Raw genomic sequence first — 16288 nt, 5'->3', positions numbered from 1 at the left:
CAGGTTCGATTCTGGTCAAGGGCATATACCTTGGTTCCAGGCACATCCCCAATAGGGGGTGTGCAGGAGGCAGCTGATCGATGTTTCTCTCTCATCAATGTTTCTAACTCTATCCCTCTCCCTTCCACTCTGTAAAAAATCAATAAAATATATTAAAAACAAAACAAAAACAAACAAACAAACAAAGGTATTTAATGGAGAGTTCAGAAAGTCTCAGACAAATAAACAAATACTTGCTTAGGCTCTATCTCCAGATGTTTTCATTTAATGGTCACTACTTTCAAACCTTGCCAAGTCACTAGAAAATACAGCCATATTTAGGAAGCTCTAAGTAAGCTCAGCTCTTCAAATTGTGTGTGTCTCAGAATTACCAGGAGGGCTTGTTAAATCACAGATGTCCAGGCCCAGCTCCCAGAGGTTCTGATTCAGTCGGTCTTGAATGGAGACTAAGAATTGGGCTTAGGCAATTCCACAGGTAAGGCGGCTGGTGTTGGAGTGGGAACTGCACTTTGAGAAGCACTGCTCTAGCCCCTACTGCTTTCCCTAAGACCTGTGCTTTTCCCGAAGTGAGTAATTAGGTGCCAGGGTGACTGCTCCCGTGGCCTCCAGGTATTCCCAGGTAGACATGAAGCCTTTGATAGTTACAACTGAAGACAAATCGACAATTTCCTAACAGGGTCAAGTAGCCCAGCTTCCCTTTCAATGCTTCTCTATCCGGCTGCCCAACCAGTTGCTCTCTAGAGAGAATGAAATTCAGCAAAGACACTTTGGGCAAACTTTTCTCTGAGCATTGGGAAACCTTTTGGTCTTGGCTGGTGAGGTGACATCCCTCTGTCCTTGTGACGTTGTGGGTGTCACATTATCCACAACAAGGCTTGCATTTGTCTTAAGGACAACCCTCACAGGGGTCTGACTGGTGGTGGCCATCTGACAGCAAGGCACCCAGGAGGAGAGAGTTTGGGCAAAAGATTTTCCTCAGTAAAAGTCCTGCCTTACTTGGAGGACTACAGTTCTGAAAGAGACATGAAATTTACCCTTGCATTTGGTTTCTGGAACAAATAAACAGGCCCAAAAGGGCTCATGGAGCAGTTAGGATGTTTTACTTGATGGAAATGACTTAGACATGGAGACCATTAAGTTACATTCTTTTATCTGACTTCACTAAAAATTCATTAGAAAGGACTCCGAGCTTTGAAAAAAACCTAAATTTGATTTTCTGCCATTGGTAGTGACCAGCATCTATTTATATGTGGATATTCTATATAGTAAATGTAGAGAGGAGATATAGAATTAAGATCAAAACCAGGTATCCCTGCAAAACTGAGTTTAAATTCTATCCCTGCTTCTCTCCAGCACCATAAAACTGAATATGTCACTACACCTCTCTGAACTCCTATTTCTTTTCTTTTCTTTATATGTTTTCATTGATTTTAGAGAGAGAAGAAGAAAGAGCGAGACGGAGAGAAACATCGATGTGAGAAACATCAATCCACTGCCTTCTGTATGCCCCCTTCCGGGGGATCGAGCTTGTAATCTGGGTCTGTGCCCTGACCAGGAATCAAACCCGTGACCCTTTGGTGCACGGGTTAATGCCTAACAACTGAACCACATAGGCCAGGGCTAACTCTTATTTCTGATCTCTAAAATGGAAGTGATGACAATTAATACCTGGGCTGTTGTAAGGATTCTGAGAGATAACATAAGACAAGCATTTATCATGTATTATACTATACGAGAGGCCCAGTGCATGAATTCGTGCACCAGTGGGATCCCTCGGCCTGGTCTGCGGGATTGGGCCAAAACCGGCTCTCCGACATCCCCCGAGGGGTCCTGGATTATGAGAGGGCACAGGCCAGGCTGGTCCGAGGGATCCCACCAGTGCATGATCGGGTCTGGGGAGGGATGAGGGAGGTTGGCCAGCCAGGGAGGAACCACGGGAGGGCTCCAGGGCTTGTCCAGCCCATCTCGCTCAGTCCCAATCAGCCAGACCCCAGCGGCAAGCTAACCTACCAGTCACAGCGTCTTCCCCCTGGTGGTCAGTGCATGTCATAGCGAGCACTTGAGTGGCCTTAACATATCATTAGCATATTATGCTCTGATCGGTTGAATGGCTGACTGGACGACAGGACACTTAGCATATTAGGCTTTTATTATATAGGATGTAATATGTGATGCCATTGTTTAAATATACATGAGCAAGTAATATTAGTTTCATATACAAGTAAAGTATAATACAGACAGTATTTTGAATGCATTGAGCCAATATGTAAGGGGGTGCTTGGGGAAAAACATGGCTTTCGTCTCTAATTGTTGAGTTGTTATGGAACAAAATAGTTTTCTTCTTAAGCACAGGGGTGGGGAGTGTCATGCATTGATTTAGTCAATCAGAGACACAAAGTGAGCAAATACACACAAGAGAGTGGTATACAGACAGAGTGTCAGAAACAGCTTCCATTCCAGCAGACTCATTTTTCTAATGTGATAATTGCTATTTGTTTTATAGGCTTGCACATGACATATCACCCCTGAAACTGCTTCTCATTCTGCTTTTATATTAACCTCACTCTTCAATTCTTTATCTACCTGGGCTAGACTATTTTCCTCTTCATAGCATCCATAGAAAAGCGAGTTCAAGTTTGCTTTAAAAGAAATTAAACTCAAAGCGATTCCCACGTTTTAAAAGGACCTTGTATGAGATTGTTAATAGCTGCTGTTAAGCCTGAAATCAGCCCTTCCCTAAGAGAGAAACAAAAGTGCAGGTTTAGTGTCATTTGATCAGAGAGACTAATAGGTTGACCAAGGAGTGCAGTGATAGAGCTGCTCAGTGGAGAAAGACCAGAGACCAGAGAGTGTACCCAGGTCTGCCATTTTTCCAGCTGAGTCAACTTGCATAAATTCTGAAACCTATCTGTCTCAGGTTCTGCATCTGCAAAATGTAAATACCAATCTATATAGTGTGTTATGTCAATTCCCTGAACATATTTTCTGAAGCACTCATATTAAAAAAAGGAAGAATGGACAAAGGAAAGGGAAGGGAAGGAGAGAGAAAGGTAGAGAATATGAATGGCAAATGTAGATGGACAAGGAAGCACATTATGTAGAGACCACAAACAGATAATTTTGAAGGACTTGGTAGCAGTATCCAGGAATTTTCCTTACCACACCCATGACTTGTACTTGGAGTTTCATGTTTTGGGCTCCCCATGAGATGCCCTTTAATGTCATCCCACAGACAGCCATCAAAGCAAGGGAAGTGGCCATTGATTGAGTGCCTACAATATTCCAAGGATAAAGTCCAACTGTGCTTCACCAACACAGTTACCTTATGAGTGAGGTACTTTTGACGTCCAGTTTTACCAAGGGCAACCGAGTTGATAGGAAGTACCTGGAATCACAGGATTGATCAAAAGAAAATCCATGATTGTCAACGTCCATGTAGTGACTACCATCTTTTTCTGTGCTGCACCTGCCAAGCCTGGAATATCAAAAAATAATCCCACAGACCATGGCAATAGGTCGCTTCCATATCTCATAACAAATGTGTACCCAGCAAGGTGTTAGAACTCGTCTAAAAATGTCTTGTGAAAGAACATGCGACTCCTACTCACACACAGTCCCTTCCAGACAGAACCACTTGCAGGAAGTTTATGGATCTGGTGACATTCTAGGCAATTAAGGCCTCAAAGAGCCCAGGAAGGATGCAGACGCTTTCAAAAATAATTTCCACTGTGGCAGAAATGCAAATTGGTCGAAGTTACAGTGTCACTCAGAAAGTTGGTGAGTCTTTTTAAGAATGACATTAAGCAGTGACAGACAATTGACAGGGACAGCCACTTCAACAGAAGTTGACAGAAGGACTGGGAAGTCTTAAGAAGAGGGGGGAGAATCCAGTGGGAGACATGAATAATGAGGAATTGTTTTCTCTCTGTTCTTTCTCACCTGTATTTTTAGATATAAGTGCCAATATAGTTTCTTTTCCGGTTTTTAATACAATAACCTGCTTTTATATTTATCTTTTAAGATCTCAGAGAGTAATTACTGCTTTGCATTTCAACAAAACACCTTACCGAAATAAAGTTAGCGTTTATAAAATAGAACAGATGGTGCCATCTGCAAAATAGTGCGGAGAATTTGGAGGAAAAGTGGAGGTGACTGCATTTTTTTGCATCCATAACATGTCCCAAATAAAGAACTTTGAGGGTAATTTTTTTCTTGAAAGTTCTGAAGTCAGGAAATGTGCAGTTGGTTTCTCGTCATAAAGCTAAATAAGTGTGGATTAGCTTTTGACCAGATAATGCTGGGACCTTAGATCTGGAAATAACATTCTGCTGGTGAATTTTATCAGCGTAGCACCTGGCACGCAGAGGGCCACATAAATAAAGAAATACAGTCTGAAAACACTATAAAAGTGTTTGAAGGGAAGGCTATTTTGTAAAATCTAAGAAAGGTTATTGTACACATACTACACATGGCTATAATATTTGTAAAACTAATAATAACACAGGTAGCCATTAAAATATCAATAGCTTATAATTAATAAAAAATAAAATCATAAAGGCAATGCATTTTGTTAAAAATCCGAATTGCACTTAAAAGCATAGCTGTTTAGAGTGAGACTTTCACTGTGGGCTCAGTTGCAAATGATATAACCTTGGATAAACAGACATACCAAGTCTGCTATATAATTTAATATTTAAAATTTGAATAGCCTTTATATTTACTTTATAAGATCACTGGGATTATTAATAAAAACCATGTATATTTGTGTATTTATATATCTACAATGCCTGACACACAATCAGTAAAAAAATAAAGTTTATTGTTATTGCTATTACTGATCTTTGCTCACATTCTAATATTCAGCAATTGGTGATTTATTGGTGACATCAAGTTTACTATCTGATGGGGAAACTATTACTAAATTTTTCCCTTCGACACTTAACAATGTCCTTTGCAAACAACTGGATCTCAATAAGCGTTAGTTTAATGATTAAACAATATATTTTTGATAATGGGAACAATATTTGACCTCCTTTTACTATCATTAGTAAATTTTTCAATGAGTTTGCATTACTATATTTAGAATGTCTTATATATTGAAAGCATAATGCTAGCTGAGTACCCATGAGTACATCATTTTCCCTCTAACTGCTTTCATTTACTGGGGCAAATGAATGGAGTGGATAAATAATGTGATTTATTTGAGAAACCTCTGATGAAAACTCAGTTATAAATCATCGGGCTTCATTTTTATTTAAATGTTTGGATTTTGAACATTAAAACTTCTTTATGAAAACCATTCCCTCTTAAGACCTTTTAAATATAATACCATTTAAAAAGACTGATTTCATAGTTTCATTGTAAGAAAACACGCTATTATTCATTTTTACATATCATCAAATTTTAGTAAAATATCTTTTACCAGATTAGGTAAATTACACTGAATCCACTTTTCTTAATTGCAGCTTGTCACCTCAACATTGGCCAAAGATATTAAAAGTTCATTTTAGGTACAAAACACAATTCTTGCTGTATATTAAGTTGATATAATAATGTATTTCTCCAGGTCCAACGCACTGCACTCCCAAACGAAGCCCAATTAGTGTGACCAACATTCACCGTTAGCCTGGGATTTTCCCAGGGTTGGCTTCGGGTACTCTGCTAAATGAAATTCGCACATCCAGAGCCACCTCTCAGGCCTGGGCACACTGGGATCGATGGTAACCCTCACTGGGTATGCCAACCAATAATTCTCAGCTGGCGCAGTTTTGTCTCCCCAGGGGATACTTGACAAGGTCTACAGACATTTTTGATTATCAAGACTTTGGGGGGAGGGGGATTGTCACTGGCCTCTATGAATTAGAGACCAGAGATACTGTTGAACATCCTACAAAGCACAGCACGGGCCTCACAGCTAATAACTGTCTGGTCCACAAGGTCAGTAGTGCCACTCCTGAGAAACCTTGATTCCAATCCCTTAACAGGGGCGGGGAACCTTTTTGCTACCAACGGCCATTTGGATATTTATAACATCATTCGTGGGCCATACAAAAGTATCAACTTGAAAATTAGTTTGCTGTATTAGGTCAAACATTTAGTTAACTCGCTCCTAACGCCTTGGACAGACCAAATGGTTTTAGGGGCCCGCAGGCCAGATGTTCCCCACTTTTGCCTTAAAATGTTTGTTTGATGCACTAGGTTTTGTGCCTCCTTAACCAAAGTTTATCTCCATTCATTTTTTTTTCTCTTTTGAACATTTCTGTTTCAAGATGGGGATACTTATTTGATAGGGGGGGAGAAATCTTTTGTGTTTTGGTACCTCCATACATGAAATCAGTCTTCACTGTTTTAGTAATGAAACATCTGATTTTTACTCCAGCTTTTTTTCATTAAAGTAGTATCCCCTATGAGCCCAATAATAATAACTTCAGAAATGGATATATTAAAGCCTTGCAATCACCTAGCTCTCTTCACCCTGATAAAGACCTCCTAGTCCTATCTCCCTTATTCCCAAAGGTTGGCTTTCACTCTCCCTGCTGGAGGTCCACCTTGGCTCCCTAACTCACTCAGACAGTTGTATTCCACATTGGAAACTAATTTGAAGAAACCCAAAACACAAATTCGAAAGACTATATGCACCCTTATGTTCATGGTGGTGTTATTTATAATAGCCAAGACACTGAAGCAGCCCAAGTTCCCATCAATAGATATATACAATGGAATATTACATGGTCATAAAAAAGAACAAATCTTGCCATTTGTGACAACATGGATGGACCTAGAGGGAATTATGCTAAGTGAAATAAGTCAGTCAGAGAAAGAGAAATACCACGTGACTTCACTTATATGTGGAATCTGAAGAACAATATAAATGAACACACAAAACAGAAACAGACTCATTGATACAGAGGAAAAATTAATGGTTGCCAAAGGGGAGGGAACTGGGTGAAAAAGGTAAAATGATTGAGAAGTACAGATTGGTAGTAACAAAATAGTCATGGGGATGTAAACTACCGTAAAGGGAATATAGTCAAAAATATTATAATAACTGTGTATGGTGCCAGCTGGGTACTGGAAATATATGATTGTAAAGTATATGATTGTCTTACCACTATGATATACACCTGAAACTAATACAAAATAATATTGGATGCAAACTATAATTGAAAAAAAACCCCACACAGATAATTATTCTATACTAGAGGCTGGCCCGGTGCACAAAATTTGTGCACGGGGGAGGGTGTCCCTCAGCCTCGCCTGCACCCTCTTGCAACCAGGGACTGCTGGCTCCTAACCGCTTATCTGCCTGCCTGCCTGATGCCCCTAACTGCTCCCCTGCCTGCCTGATTGCCCCTAACTGCCTCTGCTTCGGCCCCCGCCACCATGGCTTTTTTCAGAAGGACATCCGAATGGATGTCCTGAAGATGTCTGGTCTAATTAGCATATTGCCCTTTTATTAGTATAGATGTATTCTATTTCCACTTAGTCCTCTAAATTTCCAGATCCAGACTGAGTATGGCAGATATTATGATGCCCTACCCAGATTCCTCTTCAGTATCATAGCATTCATTCCCCATCTTCTGGGGACACTGACTACCACAGCTCACAGTTCTGTTTCCACTGGGTATTGTCTCTGCCACAGATTATTTTTGGCTGATTTAGAGGTACTCAACATGGTTAAATCTAAAGGGTAATCTTGCTTCTGAGCTCCCTGTAGAATCGTCTGAAGCCTCAGTTGCAACTTGATTATCAGTCAGCTTCTCTCTCTGCCCAATTCGCCCTTCACTACTTTGTTATATGTTGAGAAACTCCCCAACAAATCTCTGCAGTCTCTTTGGATGAATATTTTCTAAGTTGCTCATGGACCCAGCCCCAAGGTCATGCAATTTGTCCTTTGTAGCTGAGCCTTAAATTTCACCTCCTCTTGCCCCATTGTCAAGAAGACGGCGTTTCACCTAGCACCTCTGCACCACGTGGTCACGATGAAGAGGGAGACACAGTGCCTGAAAGTCTTAAATAAAATGGGGTCTGTCTCACAGTGAAATCCACTCCATGCCTGGGTATGAAAATGGAGGCTATCAGTCACACAGAACTGTGTTTGCATTCATCCCAAACAGCAACTACAACAAAAACCAGAATGTAACGTCGCATCCATCTCTATTAGCACATCTGTCAAGCTAGAGTGGCACGCAGTTCTTTGGAAGCTAATAGGAAGCATCGGCAATAGACGAGAATGCTCAGTGCTACCCAGACAGGGCTCCTCCTATGTAATCAAACTCTACTTCTCTTCTTAAATTACCAGAGAACCAGGAAAACAGTCTGGTTAATGGAAGTCCAATCATCTATGCAGTAACAGTAAGTTTCATCCATACTGACTTAAAAATTTTTTTTTGTTGTTGATTTCAGAGAGAAAGGGAGAGGGAGGGAAAGATAAAAACATCAATGATGAGCCCTAGCCGGTTTGGCTCAGTGGATAGAGCGTCGGCCTGCGGACTGAAGGGTCCCAGGTTCAATTCCGGCTAAGGGCACATGCCCAAGTTGCGGGCTCGATCCCCAGTCAGGGGCATGCAGGAGGCAGCCAATCAATGATTCTCTCTCATCATTGATGTTTCTATCTCTCTCTCCCTCTTCCTTCCTCTCTGAAATCAATAAAGAATTTTTTTTTAAAATAAAAACATCAATGATGAGAGAGAATCATTGATCAGCTGTCTCCTGCACACCCCCCTACTGGGAAGCAAGTCCACATGTGCCCTGACCTGGAATCCAACTGTGACCTCCTGGTTCACAGGTTGATGCTCAACCACTGAGCCACGTAAGGCCTGGCCACACTGACCTTTTAAGAAAATATAATATTCTTGTAAGTGGCTGGTCTTTAAAGTTATTACAGTGCCCCTATGGCCAACTCCATGTTTTCCCACCTTTTTCCCACCCACCCAAGCACCTACCACCCTCGGTTATGAATCACAAGGCCCTCCCTGCCTTCCAATCTCCTGATTCTTGAAGCACAGACCTGATTTCTGCCAGGCACATATGCGCGGTTCTGTCTGTCCTTCCATCCATCATCCGGGAGACTTGATGACTAGGCAGGAGAACCAAGTGCTCGATTTTTTTCCCTTCATCTTATTCTAAGGTGTCAAAAGTGGAATTAATGGGCCACAGAAAGGTGCTATTAAAAGAAAAATAAAAGTAGATAGAGGAAATGAAGTTCCTGTTCCAGAGACCAGGGCTTTGCCCCTGACGCACCTGAAAAAGGTAATAGTGACTCAAATGATCTAAATGCTCCTGGAAGAAAAAACTTCTGAAAACCAAAGTTGTGAATTACATGTGACTGTCCCCCCACTATTTCCTCTCTTGAAAAGTGGTTTTCCTCTGTGGGCACCACAGAAGGGGCATACATTCCCACTTCCATCAGAGCTGCGATACTGCCATTTCCTAGCCAAGTCATGGACCAGCCTTGTTTGCACAGGAACTAATCCATTAAAGAACCCCTTCCAATGTGCTCTGGACTGGTCACTATAATCAAGATTGACCCCATATTAAAATGGGAATTTTTTTTTTTATCCTGAGGATATTTTTTCCATTGATTTTTAGAGAGCGTGAACGGGAGGGAGAAGCATCAATGTGAGAGAGACACACATCAATTGGTTGCCTCCTGCATGCACTCTGACCAGGCAGGGAGCGAACCCACAACCCAGGTACATGCCCTTGACTGGGAATCCCACCTGTAATCCTTCAGTCTAGGGGCCAACGTTCTAACTGCTGAACAACACCAGCCAGGGCATACCCCGGGAATTTTAAGTTATGGAGGTGACTGAGGGTCGGCACAGAGAGGTCAATGCCATTGAAAGAAGAATTTATTTCTTTTGTCTCCTGATAGAAGAGGACATGCCACACCAGGTAGGGCCCCAGGGGAAATGGCAGTTTGGGTGAGGCAGAAGCAGGAGTGAGGGAAGACCAAGGCCAGAGGCTTTCTCAGGGTTTCCACAGGAAAGGCAAAGCCGCACAGGGCAGGCGGTTTAGGACTGGCTAGTTTAATTCCACAAGCGTTAGGGCATAGGGTCTGTCCTCAGTCGCCTGGTACCTGGCCCTGGGCTGCTCCAGGGCAGGGGAAATATTGGCTCAGTCTGAGATTTAAATGAGAAGGTGGGTGGGGCCAGGTGGGCGTGGCTTAGAGGTTGAGCTTCAACCTATGAACAAGGAGGTCATGGTTTGATTCCCAGTCAGTACACATGCCCGGGTTATAGGCTTGATCCACAGTGGGGGTTTGCAGGGGACACCCCATCAATGATTCTCGCATCATTGATGTTTTTTTCTCTCTATCCTTCTCCCTTCCTCTCTGAAATAAATAAAAAATATATTTTAAAAAAAGAATGTGGGTGGAGGCACGAACGTGATGGGCCAGGCTGCACATGAAAGGTATGTTCCAGGCAAGTTGTCTGCCCCCCCCCAGGAATTAGCTAGAACTGAGGGTAGGGGGCAGTCTTGCCCTGCGTCTCTATGGCCTAAGGGGAGACATCAAAGCATCATAAGATATATAGAAAATGAAACAAAATACAATTAATACACCCCCAAACAACCATTTCTTTATGATCATTTAAGCACTGTACCTTCCTTAAAGCATTCCAAGATTAAAGGGAACATTACTATTCTAGCTGGCATTAAAAAACATCTTTCCCTGGTTTTGGAAAAGAAGACAGCCCGTGGTTAAGAGTGTACGAGGGTTCTTGCAGGCCATGGTTTCAGAGTATGAGCTGGCTGTATAGGTCTAACGGGAAAGCAATGAGTGTTCTGTATGCTTCCACTTTGCGTGTGTTTCTGGATCTCTGTAGACCCAGAGTAAGCACAGTGGGGGTCACGTAAACTAGTGACTACGCTGTAGGGAAGTGGCTTTTCAAATTATTGGGGTGGTCAGTAGTATTTTCTTCTCTGTTAACAGGTTTAAAATGACTATTGTTTCAAATGTATTCTTTTCAGGTATGTGCTGTGTATGTGAGATTGTGTGTATAAGTGTATTTGTGTGCAATTCAACTGCTCAATGGAAAGTTAGGGACCTAGCGTATTCACACCCATGATTTACTAAAAGTGATAATGAAATGTCCTCTTGTGTGTTTTAGTTTGTTTTTGTCCTTAATTCATGTTTTGTTTTGTTTTGGGGACTACATTAATTTCAGACTGGAGAGAAACATTACCAGGAAGGAAGACATGGGGCAAGACCAAATCCTGAGGATAGCATGTAGAATTTTCTATAAAATCAGAGAACAAAGATAGGGATGCTGAATACCCCATATTTATCAATCCACCAAATGTATAGTGTGTTCTACAATGTGCTAGGAAGTGATCTAGTTACTGGGAAGGATAACAATGAATAAGTTAGACCAAGACCCTGGTCCCTGTCTCTTCATGTGTACAAAGTACTGGGAGAGAGATAGATTATAAATCTATCTACACATTATGCCTCACTGGCTTGTTTTATTTTATATGTGCACTTATTTTATTCTACATGAGATGATGTCTTGCACCTTTTTGACTTTTTAAAGAGATCATATTGCCTGCTGGATATAGGGATGCAATAGAAAAAGTAGGAAAACCCAAAGAAAAACTATCCCAATAATGCAGGTGAAAGGTTAAGGTGGCATGAAGTAGGTTGTTGTGAGTGAACATGGTGAGTGGTGGGTAGATAGAGAATATTTCTGGAAGTTGGAACTTGCAGGTCTTATACTCTAAGGAGTCACTGAATTCTAAACACAAGGCAGGTTTTTGAAGGAGAAAAAAAAAGATAGGCAGTATAGGGAAGTATGGCTTTTTCTCACATTCAGTCCTCTGCTCAGCTCTGGGCAGGAGATGCAGGATTCGATCAATGTCACAGGTCCATGGATGCTAAACAGTTACTGACCGTGACATGCATCCATTAGTAGGGAGGAGGCAGAAGCCCAAAAAGCAGCTGTAGAGTGGGTGAATCTGGGAATCATAAAGATGAACCTTCCTCTCCCCCAACAGATGCTCAAGGGAGGTGACTTTGGAAATGTGGGTGTGATAGGGAGACCGACTCCTGAGACTAGAGCTGCATAAATTACCCAGGAAAAGAATACAGACTCTGATAATTGGAAACTAGAGGATCAGTGCATGAAAATTCGTGCACTCCGGGGTCCTTCAGCCGGGCCTGCACCCTCTGGCAGCCTGGGAGCCCTCGAGGGATGTCCACCTGCCGGCTTAGGCCCACACCCTGGGGGATCAGGCCTAAGCTGGCAGTCAAACATCCCTTAGCACTGCAGAGGAGGTGGGAGAGGCTCTCGCCACCGCCACTGCTATCGCAGCTGTCAGCCCAGCTTGTGGCTGAGTGGAGCTCCCCCTGTGGGAGTACACTGACCTCCAGGGGGCAGCTCCTGCATTGAGCGTCTGCCCCCTGGTGGTCAGTGCACGTCATAGTGATGGGTCATTCCTGGTGGTTCTGCCATTAGGGTCAATTTGCATATTAGCCTTTTATCATATAAGATGGCTCCTACTCTGCCCCGTTCACTTGTGTTTTCTTCTGTTTTATTCCTTGTCTGGTACACTGATGAGACTATTTTAGCACCTTTTACGGGTGTCCGGGTAGAGGTAGAGGGCTGTCCGGTGACATAAGAGCATGGAACAGAGCTAATCAAAACATACACACACTGACAAACTCCACTGGCTATTTCTTGGACACTGGACAGAGACACGACGAGAAAGACCAAGGCACATCTTGGTGCTTAGAGCTAAGATAATATTGCAAAAAACAGACTTCCTGTCGTAAGAATGGAGGGACACTTCCCCATAACTGGCTTTTCTCTCTCGTGGCTTATCTTCAGCATGGTATTATATAACAAGGTAACGGTTTTATGAACAAGTTGAGTGTCTGTGACCAGCCTGCCTATGAAATTAGTTTTGTCCCAAATGCCTGTTATTCCAGTTGTTAAATTACCTCACGTCATGCTCCAAGGCTTATGTAGTATACAACCATCAAACAGGAGCAACCCTGTGCATAGCATTAAAGGCCAGATATTCTCTGACGCTCCGGTAATGAACGACGGCCAAAAAAAATCTGTGTTTGCTAAGGCTGTCTCGATGGCCAAGTGAGCCCAGCTTGGGACAGACTGGCTTGCCAAGTGTCAGAACTGTGCTAACATTGTTGTTATTCTCCCTGAGTGAAGTATATCATGCCGTTTCCTCGAAAAGTATTATTGCCGGCGAGGATTACCATTACAATTTGTATAATGATTGCAGCACCAATAACCAAGTCCCCTTCATCAAATATTTACGTCACTCTGGGGGCTCTTTCAGCAAGGCTGATGTCAAAGGTGTTCCACGGGCTGTTTCATAGGATCTTTGCTACCAGCTGAATGGCGAGTTCCTAGGTGGGATTTCTAAGCACTCAGGAGTGAGGGAGAGCAGGGGACCTGGGAAGATTTTGCTCACAGGCCCACAAGGATGAGCAGGAGTGCTCGCTTGGGTGACAAGGCCGCCTGCTACTTCGATCAACTGATTTGCCTACATTATAGAATCACCTGGGGTAGTTGCTCCTCGGTTTTGCATCCAGGTGCATATCAAAATAGAAAGATAATACTCCATGACAGGGGAAAAAGGCATTGCAAAAATATGTGGTCGTGCCCTGGTGGGTGTGGATCAGTAGCTGGGGCATCATCCCATGCACTGAAAGGTTGCTGGTTCAATTCCTGGTCAGGACACCTGCCCAGGTTGCAGGCTTATCCTCAGTCGGGGGCATCCAAGAGGAAGCTAATCAATGTGTTCTCACATCAGTATCTCTCTCTCTCTCTCTTCTCTCTCTAGAATCAATACAAGATATTTTTAAATATTTCCATAAGATGGTCCAAATGGAAATCAATCTCTCTCTCTCTCTCTCTCTCTCTCTCTCTCTCTCTCTCTCTCTCTCTCTCTGATACCACAAAGGATTTGAAAAATCCACTTGGAAGCCTGGAGCTCACTATCTCAGCCATCTTGGAACTTAGGCATTGAAACCTGACTTGTGTTCTAACTTCACCAATAGCTTCATGGTTTGTCATAGATTTGCTGCTCTGGGGATTATAGGTAGATGGAGAGGGGAAGTGAAGACTTGTCAGAAGAGGGTATATGTGAGGTGGGAAGGTGTCTGAGAGGGGCTCTAATAGAACTGAGAAAAGCAGAGCCAAACTAGAAAACATTTCTAATCACCACATTGCATCCAGTGAGGACCTGGTGCAAATCTCTCTTGAGGAGAGTAATGCTTAAATATCTTCAGTATTATCCAGCTGGCGTGACTCAGTGGTTGAGCATCGACCTATGAACCAGGAGGTATGGTTCAATTCCTGGTCAGGACATATGACCGGGTTGAGGGCTTGATCCCTAGTGTGGGGCGTACAGGAGGCAATAGATGGATGATTCTCTCTCATCATTGATGTTTCTATCTCTCTCTCCTTCTCCCTTCCTCTCTGAAACCAATAAAAATATATTTTTAAAAAATCTTAAGTATTTACTTTAGAAAGGGCAAGAGGGTTATGTGCATTCTTAGCATTAAATTAAAGTGGTGCCCGGCGTAATATTAAAAAGTCCCCACCACAATTGTACTGTGAAGGCAACAGACCATTAGCCTTCATTAGCAAACCAGCGCCTGAGCTAACCCTGCTTTCTGTCTGAATAGAAAGCCTGTGATACAGTCCACGCCACTGAATCTGGACCCAGGTAATAAGCACATCTTAATTAAGATGCCCCGCTGGGGACCAATTTAATGCAATATATATAATAGGATTTCAATTCTCCTTTAGCATCTTTGTGCTAGATAATAGGGTTGGCTGCAGAAGCTTTATGTCACTAATTTAACAAACTGAATACAATCTCAGTATCTCAGCATGCGGAGTTTGAAAGCTCAGAGGAGGGAAAAAAGGAAGTCACATCAACTGTTTGAGAATGGTGTAAAGGGAATGGCTTTTAAATTCCTTTTCATCAGTGTCTTCTTTTTAGAAGCAACATTTGAGTGCCCTGTTGATGGTGCCAATTGATCTCGCCTCTCTTCGGGTAGGAGATCTGTTGTTCAGTTTTTCTTGAATTAAAGAGTGTTTTCCCCCAAATTCCTTTTTGATCATTTTAAGGAGAAAGAGTTGCCCTAGTGTCCCGATTTAAAGCATAATAAAGTATGCAACTAAGAAGTCTTTTATATTTCTTATTTTAGAAGTATAACAAAGTCTCAAACACCCAAGTCTTGTTAATACTTTGTGTTTTGATTTTTATGACAACAGTATTGTTCAGTTTGACCAAAAGTCAGGCCACCATATGCTTATGCATCCATCCATTCATCTCCCCATTTGTCAATCTATCCATTCACCCATTTATCAAGTATCCATTAATTTGTTTATTCAGTCATTCATTTATTTCACAGTCTTTATTGAGCATCTACAAGATCCCAGACCCTTTAATAAATGCTAGATATTAACATGTGACTAAATTAATATGTTAGGATGCTACCCTCTCTACAGCTGTGAGCCCTGTAAGAGAAAATGATACCAGCAATGACTATGGATGTGAAGAGCATTAGGCTAGGGCAGTGATGGGGAACCTATGACACGCGTGTCAGAGGTGACACGCAAACTCACTTTTTTGGTTGGTTTTTCTTTGTTAAATGGCATTTAAATATATAAAATAAATATCAAAAATATAAATCTTTGTTTTACTATGGTTGCAAATATCAAAAAATTTTTATATGTGACACGGCACCAGAGTTAAGTTAGGGTTTTTCAAAATGCTGACACGCCGAGCTCAAAAGGTTCGCCATCACTGGGCTAGGGTGAGGGGTAGGTATGAGGGGAGCTGACACATGATCCCAAGGTAGAATTGGTTGATAAATATAGTAAATGGTTGGGAGGTGACTTGAACCACTGAGAAGACACTGGGAGGTTATTGCAATTTAGAATTCTATATAAAATATTTTTTAAAATCTCTCTCCTAAAGTTAGCTTTAGTTTGGAATGATGTTATCTGTCTTCTAAGCTGTCAAATTTTAGCTACAAAATAAAATATTCCCAATCTCTCTCTCTCTCTCTCTCTCTCTCTCTCCCTTCCCCTCTCTCCATCATCTATCCACCCACCCATCCATCTTATCTATCTATCTATCTATCTATCTATCTATCTATCTATCTATCATCTATCTACCTATCTACTTATCTATCTATTATCTATCTATCTACTATCTATCTATCTCTCATCTATATATTGTCTCATCTATTTGTTATCTTTTTCTGCAGCCCCTTAAGCTTTCTGCCATGTTTCTTTGCTTCTTA

The sequence above is a fragment of the Myotis yumanensis genome, unplaced genomic scaffold, assembly GCF_028538775.1.
Source record: "Myotis yumanensis isolate MYYU_CA2020_CCGP unplaced genomic scaffold, mMyoYum1.0.hap1 SCAF_18, whole genome shotgun sequence".
In the NCBI taxonomy this organism is placed as follows: Eukaryota; Metazoa; Chordata; class Mammalia; order Chiroptera; family Vespertilionidae; genus Myotis; species Myotis yumanensis.
The sequence above is the reverse complement of the archived record's forward strand: the minus strand, read 5'-3'. Positions refer to the sequence as shown.